This window comes from Kogia breviceps, chromosome 4 (genome assembly GCF_026419965.1).
Source record: "Kogia breviceps isolate mKogBre1 chromosome 4, mKogBre1 haplotype 1, whole genome shotgun sequence".
Taxonomy (NCBI): Eukaryota; Metazoa; Chordata; class Mammalia; order Artiodactyla; family Physeteridae; genus Kogia; species Kogia breviceps.
Window position 1 is genome coordinate 144,997,804 of NC_081313.1, and position 14,690 is coordinate 145,012,493.

Below are 14,690 nucleotides of genomic sequence, written 5' to 3' on the forward strand. Positions count from 1 at the left end.
TGTCCTGGTTCTGTGACCTTACCATTCTTCTGGACAGTTTTTGAGGCTGTCACTACCAACTCATCAGTTACTGGACAAGTGACTTAAAGTCATTTTGCCAATGCATATAGTTCAACCTCTGATTTTTCCTCCGTATTCTTCTCACTGGGTTCTGCTACAGGTGTCCTGTCCTTGCCTGACCTTGTCCTGAGTAAATATCTAAGTCTTTCCCTCGTTTTCCCCCAATATACCAACAAGTTTAGTTTCCCACACTCAGTTTGTCTATTGCCTGTTCTTGTACCTGGCTGTTTATTTATTTATTTTAGGGAATTCTTTTGTATATATGTCCATGCCACTCTCTCGCTTCGTCCCAGCTTACCCTTCCCCCTCCCCATGTCCTCAAGTCCGTTCTCTGCATCTGTGTCTTTATTCCTGTCCTGTCCCTAGGTTCTTCAGAACCTTTTTTTTTTTTTTAGGTTCCATATATATGTGTTAGCATACTATATTTGTTTTTCTCTTTCTGACTTACTTCACTCTGTATGACAGTCTCTAGGTCCATCCACCTCCCTACAAATAGTTCAATTTCATATCTTTTTATGGCTGAGTAATATTCCATTGTATATATGTGCCACATCTTCTTTATCCATTCATCTGTTGATGGACACTTAGTACCTGGCTCTTTATAAATGATATTTTTAGCATGAAATACCTCAGAGCTTAAAAGGTTTTTTTAATCCTTTTTAATAATATCAACTGCCTCATTTCTGAATAAACAGGCTACATTTTCCAAGCTCCTTCTTTGCAACTAATATGTTTCATGTTTTTCTGTTTTATTTTGTGACTCTGTCAAGTTACAGCTCATTTCCTGCTTCGGCCTTTTTTTGATCTTCCTCCTACAGCTTCCACAGTCTTGGCTAGACCAGGCAACCTACACAAAGTAGTGCAGGGACTCCCTCCTCTGCAGACTTTCAGCTGTATTTCTAATCTTGCATTGCATCCATGGCCAGGCTGTGTGGGCTCCTGTTGGCTTCAGTACTGCTTTTCTTGGGCTTCACTGCAGATCCCTATTGATAGCCCACGTTGTCTCTACATAAAATTTGGTCTGAGGCAAGAAACCGAACAAAAACAATTTTGTTTTGAATTGAGGTCAGTGCCTTAGGTTTCCATTCCATTATTAACTTAAATGATTGCCTAGTTTTCAAAGAGAATTTACTTTCTTGGTCAAGAGAGACATTTTTATCCAACTTAGTAAAATATCTTTATTTTCTTTGAACTGGCTGTGTTTGTAAGTACATTTGTTTTGCAGGCATCATTAATTGTAGTTCATTAGGACTAAACATATTATTAAAATCCCAGTATTTGACAGATCAGGACAATGAGACCCAGTGAAAGACCCAGTGGTCCTAAGTCCACCTACAGTGAGTTATAGGCAAAGCTGGGGTGACTTTCCAGGTTTACTGACTCCAAAGTCAGAACTCTTTATCACTATGTTCTTTTTTGTTTGTTTGTTTCAAATTCCCTCCCTCCCTTCCTTCATTCTTTCAGTTTTTTTCTAGGGAAGCTAGAGCAACTGCATTAAAGTATAACCTTCACAAGGTATATTCCAGATACACACTACTAAATCAAACGAATATGAAAGCAGTTGGACAATCTTCAGTGATTTCTGTGGTTGCCAAAGCTCAGATAACAGTGACAGGTAACTTGTATTAAATTAACTGTAGCCCTTAGCCTGGAACTTTCAGTGTTCCTGTTTATTTCTTGAATGAGGATTTTAATGGTTAACCAGATTTGTGGTTGATCTGAAGGAGCACTGATAAGTTGAGCAACCTGATAGGAGGATGCACCTGGCAAGGTCCCCTGGAAAGAGAATATGAATGGGGTAAAGGTGTGTGCAAGGTTAAAAGAACAAGGGGTGGTGGAGTACCCTCCGGCTCACACAGCAGGGAGCTGTTACCACCCCTGTGTCTGAGGAGCAAAGGGAGAGACTTATTAACAGAACTGAAAGAGTATCTGTAGTTGGTTGTAGAAGTTTATCCACGAGGAGCTGTGGTCTTCAGTACAGGGATACAGCTACTGCCAACTGGTGGACCAGCAAGGAGGGAGATGGAGATACTCTCTGACCTGACTCTCCTGTTGATGCCTCCTGTTGACTAAACCCAGCCAGAAACCAGAGGAAAGGGAGCTGATTGATATGATCCCTGCACAGAGCCCAGGTGGAGAAGGGTGGCGAGCGGATCTGAAGGAGCAAACGGAGCACAGAGGATAATGGTATTGAACAGGTACTGTTCTTGACTGCCCAGTATCTGTTCCCCCTTTCCCTGGTAACAGCTCCCTGATTTTGCTTTAGGGAATTACCCCTCCTTGACTCCTGGGCTTTTGTGTTTATTGGGTATGGTAGACTTTGTCCCCAGACTCCAGAGTGAGCATGTCCTCTAGGCCTGGCCCCCCTCTGAGCGCCTGGCCCCGGCCACAGTGGTTGGCCATCAGAGTGACTCCTAGGGCTAAATCAGAGGAATGCTTTTTCCTCTGGAGTTCCTGAGAACACAGAAGCCTAGAGATATTGACCAGCCATCTGGTCACTATTAGGGGAACGCCTTACCAAGAATTAAGCCATTACAGAAGAGGGAATTGCTGGGAGGTAGAGGGAGTGAGGCCTTGTCCCAGTGACCTTATTTGAGTCCATGGATCCCACTATGCATTCAGCTAGCCCCTGCTAATGAAACTTTCAACCATACAGCTATACATTTGCTTTTGCTTCAGCCACTTTGAGTTGAGGTTTCTGACATGTAAGACTGAAATTCATTACTGTAAGAAGCCAGGTAAGAGACTTGTACTAGGTTCATGCTAATAGAAATTGAAAGGAAATAATGGTGTGAGACTGGGGAATTAATAAAACTAGCTATGGTTATGTTCAGGAGATGAACAGGAAGATGCAATAAGATTAGTAAAATTATCTGTAACTAGTCATTTATTCTGTTAATTATCCCAAGTTTTATGGCAATGCTTAAATAATTATGGCATAGTATAGAAGCCATTAAATACTATGTTGGCTATTGTTGAGTTTTTAAGACATGTTATGACTTCACGTATATGGGTGATGCAATTCTGTAAGAAAAAAAATCTGTGTGCATATGCACGGAAAATAATCTAGAGTGATATGCAGGAAGATATTTACATTGCTTGTTTCTTGTGAATAGGATAATGGATAGTGATGTTCATTTACATGTCTGTATTTTTCTGCTTTTTTGTTAATGATTATGCATTGCTTTGTAATAAGAACAAAATAAAACAGACTTAATTATAGTCAACAGCATTATATTTTTCACCACAACTGAATAGGGTAAATGCTGATCACAGGGGATGGGAATTGCTGTGAAGGAGATAGAAAATGCCCTTGTAATTAATCAGTTAGGTGAGGTGAACTGGTGTGGATGGGGAGGAAACGAGCAGAGATCAGGCTGAAGGCTGTTGAAATAGCCCAAGTTATAGGTAATGCAGGCTTGAACATGGCAAATAGAAAGAGGCCATTTTTACCTAATTTCCCCATTCGAGCTGATAATCATTACAACATACTGTGCCAACTTTTCATCGAGGAGAATTTTCAACACATCTTGGAAAAATAAACCGCCAGAAACGTTTAAAATAAGTGTGCCTTGTCCCTTCTCAGGCAAATCCAGGAGCATGTGTGTCAAAAAGTACTAACTCCTGTGGTTATCAAGAGAGTTCACTCACAGGCTCCTCTTTCTCCTTCGTGCAGATGCTCAGGATCCATTCATTGAGCTCATACGTGGCCCTTTTTGCCTAGCAACATGAGTGGAATTGCTATGTTTGCTTCTTAATCACTGTGAAGCCTTGTCCTTTATTTTATTATTATTATTTTTTTGGCGGTACGCGGGCCTCTCACTGTTGTGGCCTCTCCCGTTACGGAGTACAGGCTCCGGACGCGCAGGCTCAGCGGCCATGGCTCACGGGCCCAGCCGCTCCGCGGCACGTGGGATCTTCCCGGACCGGGGCACGAACCTACATCCCCTGCATCGGCAGGCGGACTCTCAACCACTGCGCCACCAGGGAAGCCGTTGTCCTTTATTTTATATCAAAAAATAGAAAGGGGAGAGGCAAAGAAAGACTATGGAAAACAAAGTGAAAAAGAAAATGCCCAGACGGTATTTTCCAGCTGCAAATTAATTCATAGCATCTGAATAAATTTAGGCAGGGGAAATATTTTTTTAAAATATTTTTGGTTTCACCTGAGGGATTGATTGACAAATGAAAGTCCCGAGTCAGCATTTTACCTGAGCAGTTGGCAAAAAAGGAGGTCACAGAACGCAATCATTTCTTTAGGAACGTTCATCTGCAAGGTCATGAGGGCTGGAAAAAGCCCCCACTCATTCTTTTTCTTGGATAGTTGTGATGAGCAATGGTTTTTTTTGGAAAGATAACATCATACTAGGGTTGTTCTGAAACCCCTCTAGTTTCTTTCATACCCCTCCTGGAACTTACAAAATTGGTATAAATTGGTATTTTTAGGTCCTACAACTCTTAGGGTAGTGAATTCCATTATTTACTTTTCCTTGAAGTGGAATTTCACTCAAGGGTTCTCAAGGTCAGTGCCTAAGGTATATTTTCACGTAGTAAAAAAAATCATCCTTAAAAATTTCTTAAGCTGTAAGCATTAAAGTACACTATACAAAAGTGGAGACCAGAATGCCCTCTTTCAGTAAATCCACATCACCACTTTTGTTCTCTTGAGAACAGTATTAAGTAATTGTCTTATATTTTGTGGAAGCATGTTTTTGGAAATTCAAAAACGCCTTTTTTTGATTACCAGAATTACAACCAGAGTAGCAAGGATTGTACCCAGTGAGGGACAGTGGGAACCAAGTTGACTGAATGAACAGCTGATACCCAGTTCCCTTCTCATGCTTATTTGGGGGCATGTGGTCATTCAGTAGAGCAGTGAGCAGAATGCCTGTAGTATTCAATTGGTCCCTCCCTTTCTCTCAGAGTAAGTTAAATGAATGTACAGTGCAACTTCATTATAAATAGTGTGCTTTATTTTTATGTCTAATATCTTACCAATTTTTAGGCAGGGGGATCCCTACTTCTATTATTCAAGAAATCAGTGAATAAATAATTATTTACTCTTAATCCCTCTTGCCAGCACAGAATCAAAGTACTGCAGACTTGAAAAGGATCCTGAGTGATGTCAACCAGTCCCCTACCTGACATAAGAATCCCTTATGTATTAATATCCCTAAGAGAATATATCATCTTGATTAGCCACCTAGGAGTGACGGTTGACGATCAGGCAAGCTCAAAAACTAATAAAATATTAAGTCCTACTGCTTCTGTCTCTTAGAACATTGTCATCTCTTCTTCTGGCTTATTGCAACAGCCTCTTCCCTGGTCACACTGAGGGTAAGGGAGTGATGGAAATGTTCTCCTCTTGTCTCCCTTCAATCCATTCTGCATACTGCGTCTGGAGTGACATTTCTAAAATGTGAATCTTGTTATGCTGCTTTCCTTACTTAAGAGCCTTTAGCAGTTTCCTGTTGTTCTCAGATTAAAATCCAAATTTCTTAACATGGCTTTTAAGAATTTCTGCAATTTGACCCCTGGTCTGTCTCTTTTGTATCATACCACTCTCCCCTTTACTACTTGCATCCAGTCCTAGTGCAGTACTTCCATTTTTCCATATATTGCATTTGCTTATTACTGAAAGCGTTCTTCCCTGTTTCTTCACCTGGTTAGTTATATCACATCCTCCAGGTCTCAGCTTAGATGTTGCTTTCACCAGGAAGCTTTTGTGGACCACCCAAGCCTGAATTACCTGCCCTTCCAAGCTGTCCCCCTAATATTTCATCATAGCACTTACGATTTTGTATGATAATTGTCTATTTATTTGTTTCCTCTACAAGGTCTTAAGGTATATGAAGGCAGAAACTGTCTTGTTTTATCCAAATTCTTAGCACAGTATATGCTCAATAAATATTAGTTGAGTAAGTGCAAAGGTAAACCAGGTTTACACTTTGGGCTCTGACATAGCCGTTGTTGCTTCTTGATAAGATAGCTCTTCATCCAGACAAGACTATATAGACTATATTTTTGGATGGACTTCAGATCCTGTGGTGTGGTCCAGACTACCTAAGTTTCCAGTTGTAGTTAGTACAGAGTACGTGTCTAGGCTTCTGGACTATTCTTAATCTTAGCTGTCAGTCTCCAGTGTTCTGACTGGAATCCACTAGGGATCACTGACTTGGCAGCATAAAACTTTGCCAAGTTAACTTTGAAAGTCTAAAGAAATAAGTTTCATGGTTTTTTCATTTCTACATTAACTCACCCAAAAACTAGTCACTGAGTGAGGTGGGGCTTAAACCATGGAACTTAATTATGTTTTAGATTCTAAGTATTCAAATATAGTAGGAAGGAAATAATAGAGAATCTTCTCTTGGTAGTTCTTAAACATGTCTCATTATTCTTAGGAATGGACCAACTTGGGTCATGTGCACAGTGATGAACCGATCAACTGTTGCCAGAGAAATTTGTTTCTCTGATTGGCTGGGCCTGTGTCACATGCTTTATCTCTGGAGGCAAGTGGTGACCCTCCCCCCAGGCCACTTGGACTGTGAGTGGGAGTGGAGAGATTTGTCAAAGATGATTTAGGGCCCTGTTAGGAAAAGAATGGGGAAAGGATGCTAGAGAGAGGGGTATAAAAACAACAAAGATCCATAAAAAAATGATTAATTTTATTTCCTTCAACTATCTTCAGTCAATTATGGCCCTTCTACAACATGCATTATTGCTGCCTGTGGTAGAGAATTGGACAGGCCATGTCAGTGTTGGAACTATCTCAGATTGTCTGGTCCAGTCTGTGCCCACTGCTTTTTTCAGTGTTTATGTGGTGTTCTGAGAAAATGGAAAGGAAGTAAATATGTGCCTAGGCACTGTGTTAAGAGCACAGGTATTTTATTTCAGTACTTTACAAATAAGGGATTGGATGCCTGAGAGACAAAGCAACTTCTCTGAAGAGGAAGGAATAGTATTAGACTCCAGTCCAGATCAAGCTGATTCCAAAGTCAGTGCTTTATCCCCACAATACATTTTTACTTCTCCAATGATGAGTAAGGTTTAACTGAGATAGGATCAGCTTTATTCTTCAGAAATGGTTTACTGTAGTATTGCTCAAGTGAGAGGGGGTATAGAAACATTACCAGGTAGGCTTTATATCTACAGAGTATCCACATCCTTCAATCCAATGTTGCATACTTCCAACATGCTATTACTTTTTATATGAGGCTAATCCATGGAAGTGACAACTGAGTTATAGACCCCTTTTATACATATATAAAAAGATAGGTTCCCATCACTAAGTACTTTTTACAGACTTGAGCCATAGCATCACATACACAAATTGTAATAAAGTTTACAGTACCTCAAAAGTTAATTTTGTGTGTGTGTGTGTGGTATGCGGGCCTCTCACTGCTGTGGCCTCTCCCGTTGCGGAGCACAGGCTCCGGACGCGCAGGCTCAGCAGCCATGGCTCACGGGCCCAGCCGCTCTGCGGCATGTGGGATCTTCCCGGACTGGGGCACGAACCCATGTCCCCTGCATTGGCAGGCAGACTCTCAACCACTGCGCCACCAGGGAAGCCCAAAACTGATTTTTAACCATCATTACATACAGGCTTGAATATGTATGTTACTCTCCTTCATAGTGGTAGCTGTGGAGTATGAGGATCAGGAGCTGTCAGATACTTGTTTTCCCCATGTAGAGAAATCTAATTTGCAGTAGCAGAGAAAGACTCAAACATGTGGAGAAAAGCAGAGACCTCAAGAAAACACACAGGAGCATGTCCTGGCCACATTAGATTCCCTAGGTCCAGTTGGTCCTAATACCCAGCTCAGCCAACACCCTTTATTGTGGTTATGTGAGATGTTTCAGTGAGTTTCTATATTGCCTGAGCTATGAAATAGAATGGGTATAGTAATATCTTACTTTACATCACAATTTATAGTTTGCAAAATTTTTTCCTTCTCTCATCTCATTTAATACAGTAGGTAGCCAGCCATCTTCTCCATCTTCTTACCCAGCTGGCCCTGGGAAGTGGAAGAAAAAAATGTTATTCGTGGAACAGCTGTGCCTGTGATTTTACTGTTTTTACAACAGTTGCAGCTATATGAGGGATGAACTATTCTGTATTTGTAACCTTCTATATTATGTAAGTGGCATTATTATCTTGTTAAGATGTCAGTTTTGATAAAGGTGTATCTGGAATCCTTTCAAATGAAAATTGGATTATAAAATCAAAGGAAGACATCAGGAAGACTAGGAAATGACTTGCATAAGAGAAAACAGATAGAGGCAGAGCCTGATGAGAAAAGCAAATGTGATTAATTAATTATTTTTAAGTAAAATTTTTATTGAAGTAGAAAACGTACCGAGAAATGTGCCAAGATAAGGATACACCTTGATAAATTTTCTCAAATGAGAAGACTTTTGTAACCAACACCCAGACCAAGAAATACGTTTCCTATACCAGAATGCCCAGTCACAACCCCTCCCCATAAAAGATAACCATTATCCCACCATCTAACATCGTAAATTAGTTTTGAATTTCATTTAAATGGAATCATAGATTCTGTGTTCTTTCACTCATCATTATATCTTTCAGATATCTTTATATCTTTTTTCATTTTGTTGCTTGTAGAAGTTGTTAGTCCATTCTCAAGACCATTAAGTATTACACTGTAATGAGTGTACCACAATTTATTCATTTTACTGTTGAGTCTTTGAGTTGTTTACAGTTTTAGGCCATTATGATTAATGCTCTACAGACTTTTTTTTTTTTTTTTAGTGGATATGTACACCCATTTCTGCTGTACCTGAGTTAGCATTGAGATTGCTTGGGCCACAGGATATGAGTGTGTTCAGCCTTAGAAGAAACTATCAGTTTCCTATCAAAAGTATATGAGAGTTCTAATTGCCTCCATATCCGTGCCAATGCTGGTATTTCTTTTTTTTTCAATGCTGGTATTTCTAATGAGACGTTTGTTCACGTCTTTTGCCCATTTTACTATTGAATTGACTGCCTTTTCTTTATTGATTGTTAGGAGCTCTTTCTACAATTCTGGATTAAACTCCTTTTTTCTCCCTATATATGTATTGTAAATATCTTCTGCCACTTTCTTGAAGGTGATTTTCTTTTCTTTTTGGGCATCCGGTCTTCGTTGCTGCACGTGGGCTTTCTCTAGCTGCAGTGAGCGGGGGCTACTCTTCGTTGCGGTGCACGGATTTCTCATTGCAGTGACTTCTCTTGTTGAGAAGCACGGGCTCTAGGTGCAGGGCTTCAGTAGTTGTGGCTCGTGGGCTCTAGAGTGCAGGCTCAGTAGTTGTGGCACATGGGCTTAGTTGCCCCGCGGCATGTGGGATATTCCCAGACCAGGGCTCAAACCCGTGTCCCCTGCGTTAGCAGGCAGATTCTTAACCTCTGTGCCACCAGGGAAGTCCCAAAGGTGATTTTCAATGCACAGAAGTTCTTAAAAATGCAATCCGGTTTATCAATAGCATTTTTTATGGTTAGTACTTATTTTTATATCCTTTTTAAGAAATCAGGTTACCTCAAGGTCAAGAAGATATACTTGGAAGATTTCTTCAAGAAACTTTATTACTTTATCACTCATATTCAGATTTATGATCCATTTGGGATTGAGTTTTTATATAGTATGTAGCAAAAATTAAAATGAATTTTTTCGATATAGATATTTGACTCAGCACTGTTCATTAAAAAAGGCATTTTGGGCTTCCCTGGTGGCGCAGTGGTTGAGAGTCCGCCTGCCGATGCGGGAGACGCGGGTTCGTGCCCTGGTCCGGGAGGATCCCACATGCCGCAGAGCGGCTGGGCCCGTGAGCCATGGCCGCTGGGCCTGCGCGTCCGGAGCCTGTGCTCCGCGACGGGAGAGGCCACAGCAGTGAGAGGCCCGCATACAGCAAAAAAAAAAAAAAAAAAAAAAACACAAAAAAAGGCATTTTCCCCCGTTGCACTCAGTATTCTGTCAGTGATGATTATGTGGGGGTCTGTTTCTGGACTCTGTTCTGTTCTTTCGGTTTGTTAATTTCTTCTTATGCCAACACCACACTGTCTTAATTACTGTAGTTCAAGACATTTGATGTATGACTATGCATCTATAAATAGCATCATTTAAAATTTCATTTGCTAATTATTTTGTTGCTATTATGTAGAAATAAAATTTACTTTTAAATCGACCTTGTGTCTAGCAAATTTGCTAAATTCTTTGATTAATTCTAACAGTTTGTTTGCATATTATTTTGGATTTTCTATATATATAACCATATTTCTTTGCAAATAATGACAGCTTTGCTTCTTTCATTCCTATTTTTGTACTTTATCTTCTTGCCTTATTACCCTAGCTAGGTTCTCCAGCACATTGTGTCTCCAGACATAGTAAAAGTGAACATCTTTGCCTTCTTCTTGATCTTATAGAAAAGCTTTCACTATTTCTCTACTAAGTATGATATTTGGTGCACAATATCTTTATATGATATTCTTTTATATTAAGGAAATTTCCCTCTATCCTTAAGTTTGCTAAAAGTTTTTTTCTTTTTAAATTACAAATGGAGGTCAAATTTTCTCAAATGCTTTTTCTGAGGTGATAATATGAGTATTCTTTATTTTTTTAATGGGAGAATTGCATTGATTTGTGTTTGAATGTTACACTAACCTTACATTACTATAATAACTCTAATTTGTTGTTTTAGATATTGTTGCATCCAATTTGTTAATGTTTTGTTTAGGATTTTTGAATCTATATTTAGGAGATAAGTTTGCTATAATAATTCTTCTTGTAATGTCCTTTCAGATTTTGGTACCGAGGTCATTCTGGCCTTTATTTTCTAGAAGATTTTGTGTAAGATTAGTGTTACTCATTTCTTAAATGTTTGGAAGAATTCACCAGCAAAGTTATCTGGTCCTAGAAACTTTGTGGAAAGGTTTTTGGTTAGAGATTCAATTTTCTTTGATAGACGTGGGGTATTTAGATTGTTAAAATTTCTTATTGAGTCAATTTGGTAAATTATGATTTTCTAGGAATTTGTCCATTTAACCTAAATTTTAAATTTATTAACATTAAGTTCATATTCTCCTTTTATTACCATTGTAATGCATATAGAATCTCTGCTATGTTCCACATTTTATTTCTATACTAGTAATTTGTGCCTTATGTCTCTTTCTAAAATTTCTTTAATAATATCTGTCTCGGGTCAATTTTATTAGTCTTTTCAAAGAAGGAAGTCGGGGTTTGTAATTTTCTGCACCGTTTGTTTTAATTTAATTAATTTCTGCTTTAGCTTTTTCTATTTCCTTCATTCTACTTTCTTTGGGATTCTATTTCCTTGAACTTGTTCTTGTTTTTCTAACTTCTTAGGTGAATATTTAAATAATTTTAAAAGTTTTTATTTTTTATTATATTCTCAGTAAATGCTTTTTTACAATATATGTGTTTAAGGTTATAACTTTACCTCTAAGCCCTGCTTTATTTACATCCCACAGATATTAATATATCATATTTTAATTTTTATTCAGTTCAAAATACTTTCCATTCACATTTTGATTTCTTCTGTGACCCATGGTTTATTTAGAGGCGTACTGCTTGATTTCCAAATATTTTTTAAAAATCTTCTAATTATTTTGCTGCTGTGATTTCTAGCTCAGTTCCACTGTGATCAGTGGATTACTCTGAATGTTTTAATTTTTCAAAAAATGTCTTGAGATATGCTTCTGATCAGCATATGGTCAGGTTTGATAAATTTCTATTTGTACTTGGAAAAAAAAATTCTGTCATTGTTGGGTACAGTGTTCCATGTGTCAGTTAGGCCACATCTTTTAACCCAGATCCTCTATCCCTACTGATTTGTATGTGTGGGGTTTTTTTTTGCTACCAGTTCATGAGAAGAGAGTGTTAATGTCTCCCACTCTGATTATGGATATGTCTATTTTGCCTTTTAGTTTTGTCTCTTTTTTATTTATATGTTTTGAAGATATGATATTAAATACATAAAATTTTGGAATAAATATATCTTCTTGATGAATTGATACATTTGCCATTTTGAAATATTCCTTTTTACCTCTGAAATACTTCTAGCTTTAAGTTTATCTGTTCTGATATTACAATAACTATACCAGTTTTCTCTTAGTTAATGTCATATATATGTGCATGTTTATATGTATGTGTATATACATACATGCATATTTTATATATATATATGTATATATAATTTGACCCTTGAACAATGTGGGGATTAGGAGTGCTGACCCTCCCTGCAGTCGAAAATCTGTATATAATTTATAGTTGGCCCTTGGTATACCCAGTTTATCTGCATCCCCCATTCCGCATTTGTGGATTGAACCAACTCTGGATCCTATAGTATTTACTATTAAAAAAAATTCACATATAAGTGGAACCACACAGTTCAAGCTCTGTCATTCAAGGGTCAAGTGTATTTATATTTACATTTATATTTTACTTGTGACCTTATACTTAAACTATATTATAAGCAGCCTATATTTTTAAATCCAGTCTATCTTTTCCTTTTTATTGGTGTATTTAAACTGTTTACATTGCAATATATTTGAGTTTGTGTCTATTATTTTAATTTTTATTTTCTAGTTGTCCTACCTGCTTTATGGTTATTTTCTTTGCTTTCCTGACTTATTTTGGACTAATAATTTATTTTTTATTATTGTATTATCTTCTTTATTAGCTTGTTAGATGTACATCCTTTTAGTCATTACTGTAGATATTAAAATATGCACTAATGTGTTATTAGAGTTTAAAACTAATTTGTACTTTTTCCACTTCTCAGACAACCCTAAATTCTTAAATATTTTTTCATTTATCTTCTTCCCTTCTTTTATATTTTGCATGTTAAGTCTACATATATGTTGAACACCACACTATGTATTGTTTGTACAGTTAGAAATAATTTAGATTTATGCATATATTTAACCTTCCCATTGTTCCTCATTCCTATCTGTATTCCCATGTTTTTCTTTGGGGTCATTTTCCTTCATAAGGAGAACTCTCTTTAAGATTGCCATGGGGGGGACTTCCCTGATGGCTCAGTGGTTAAGAATCTGCCTGCCAATGCAGGGGACATGAGTTCGATCCCTGGTCTGGGAAGATCCCACATGCCTTAGAGCAACTAAGCCTGTGCGCCACAACTTATGAGCCTGCATTCTAGATCCCACAAGCCACAATTACTGAGCCCACGCACCACAACTACTGAGCCTGCAAGCCACAGCTACTGAGACCATGTGCTTCAACTACTGAACCCCACGCCCTCTAGGGCCCACATGCCACAACTGCTGAGCCTGTGTGCTGCAGCTACTGAAGCCCATGCCTAGAGCCTGTACTCTGCAACAAGGGAAGCCACTGCAATGAGAGAGAAGCCTGCACACTGCAATGAAGAGTAGCCCTCACTCACCACAACTAGAGGAAGCCTGCATGCAGCGACGAAGACCCAATGCAGCCAAAAAGAAATACAGATTGCCTTTAGTGCAGGGATGGCAAATTCTCTTAATTTTACTTCGGTGAAAGTGTTTTTATTTTTCTTTCACTTTTTAAGGATATTTTCACTGGACATGGAATTTCTAGGTTGACATTTTTGTTTTCTTTCAGCATGGCAAAAATATCATTACATTGTCATTTGACTTCCATACTTCCTGTTGAAAGTCTGGTGTAAATCTTTTTGCTTCTTTGAAGGAATGTCTTCTCCTCTGGCTGCTTTACAATTTTTCTATTTGTATTTGAGTTTAAAGCAGTTTTTTATTTTTTATTTTGTGCCTAGATGTGCTTTTACTTTGTACTAATCTTGGTTGGGTTCATTGTATTTCTTGAATCTGGAGTTTGATGTATTTTAGTAGTTTTAAAAATGTCTTCAAATAATGCCTTTGCCTCTTTCTTCTTTTCACCTTTTCTTGAATATTGATTGTGTTTACATTAGATCTTTTCAATGTGTCCTATTTACCATGCTATTTTTTTCCATTTGATTTTTATCTCCAAAATTCAATCAGCATTTTTCTACTTACCTATCTTCCTATTTCTCTTACTCCATATCCAATCTGCTATTAAATCCATCTATTACATTCTTAATTTCAATAATTGTATTTTAATGTTCTAGAATTTCCATTTGAGTTTTTAAACAATATTTAAAGTTTTTTATTGTGAAATTCTGCCCATCTTGTCATCTATTTTCTTGGACATATCAATTACAGTTATTTTTAAGTCCGTGTCTTTTTTAAAGTTCAAGGTCTGGATCACCCACCGGTGATTCTACCAGTGATTCATTCTGTCATTCAACATGAAATTTGTTACCAGAAGGAAAGCTACTAGGCAGGCAAGCCCAAGGACGTTAGCCACACTGCTAAAGGAGTAGGTTTAAGTAAAAGTAGATTTAGTTAGAATCTATTAAGCAAATGTTTATTTAGTACCTGCCATGTGCCAAGGCACTTTAAAAAATGCTAAATTATGTGGCTTGAAGATCTCACTGACCACTAACTTTCACTTATTTCACTTACTCTGATCTCATCTCCTGGCTTTCTGAGTATCACCTTCCTATTCCATTTCCTCATCCCCCTTCCTACCCCACCCCAATCTATCCTTCCCTCATTTTCTCCTTATTCCTTCTGACTGTCC

General features: G+C 38.1%; 1 protein-coding gene across 8 annotated transcripts in view; it reads left to right on the forward strand.

Annotated features, from left to right (window-relative positions):
• Positions 1–14,690, forward strand: part of HTR4 (5-hydroxytryptamine receptor 4) — a 211,706-nt gene that overhangs the window by 53,173 nt on the left and 143,843 nt on the right. The gene's annotated exons all lie outside the window — the stretch shown is intronic.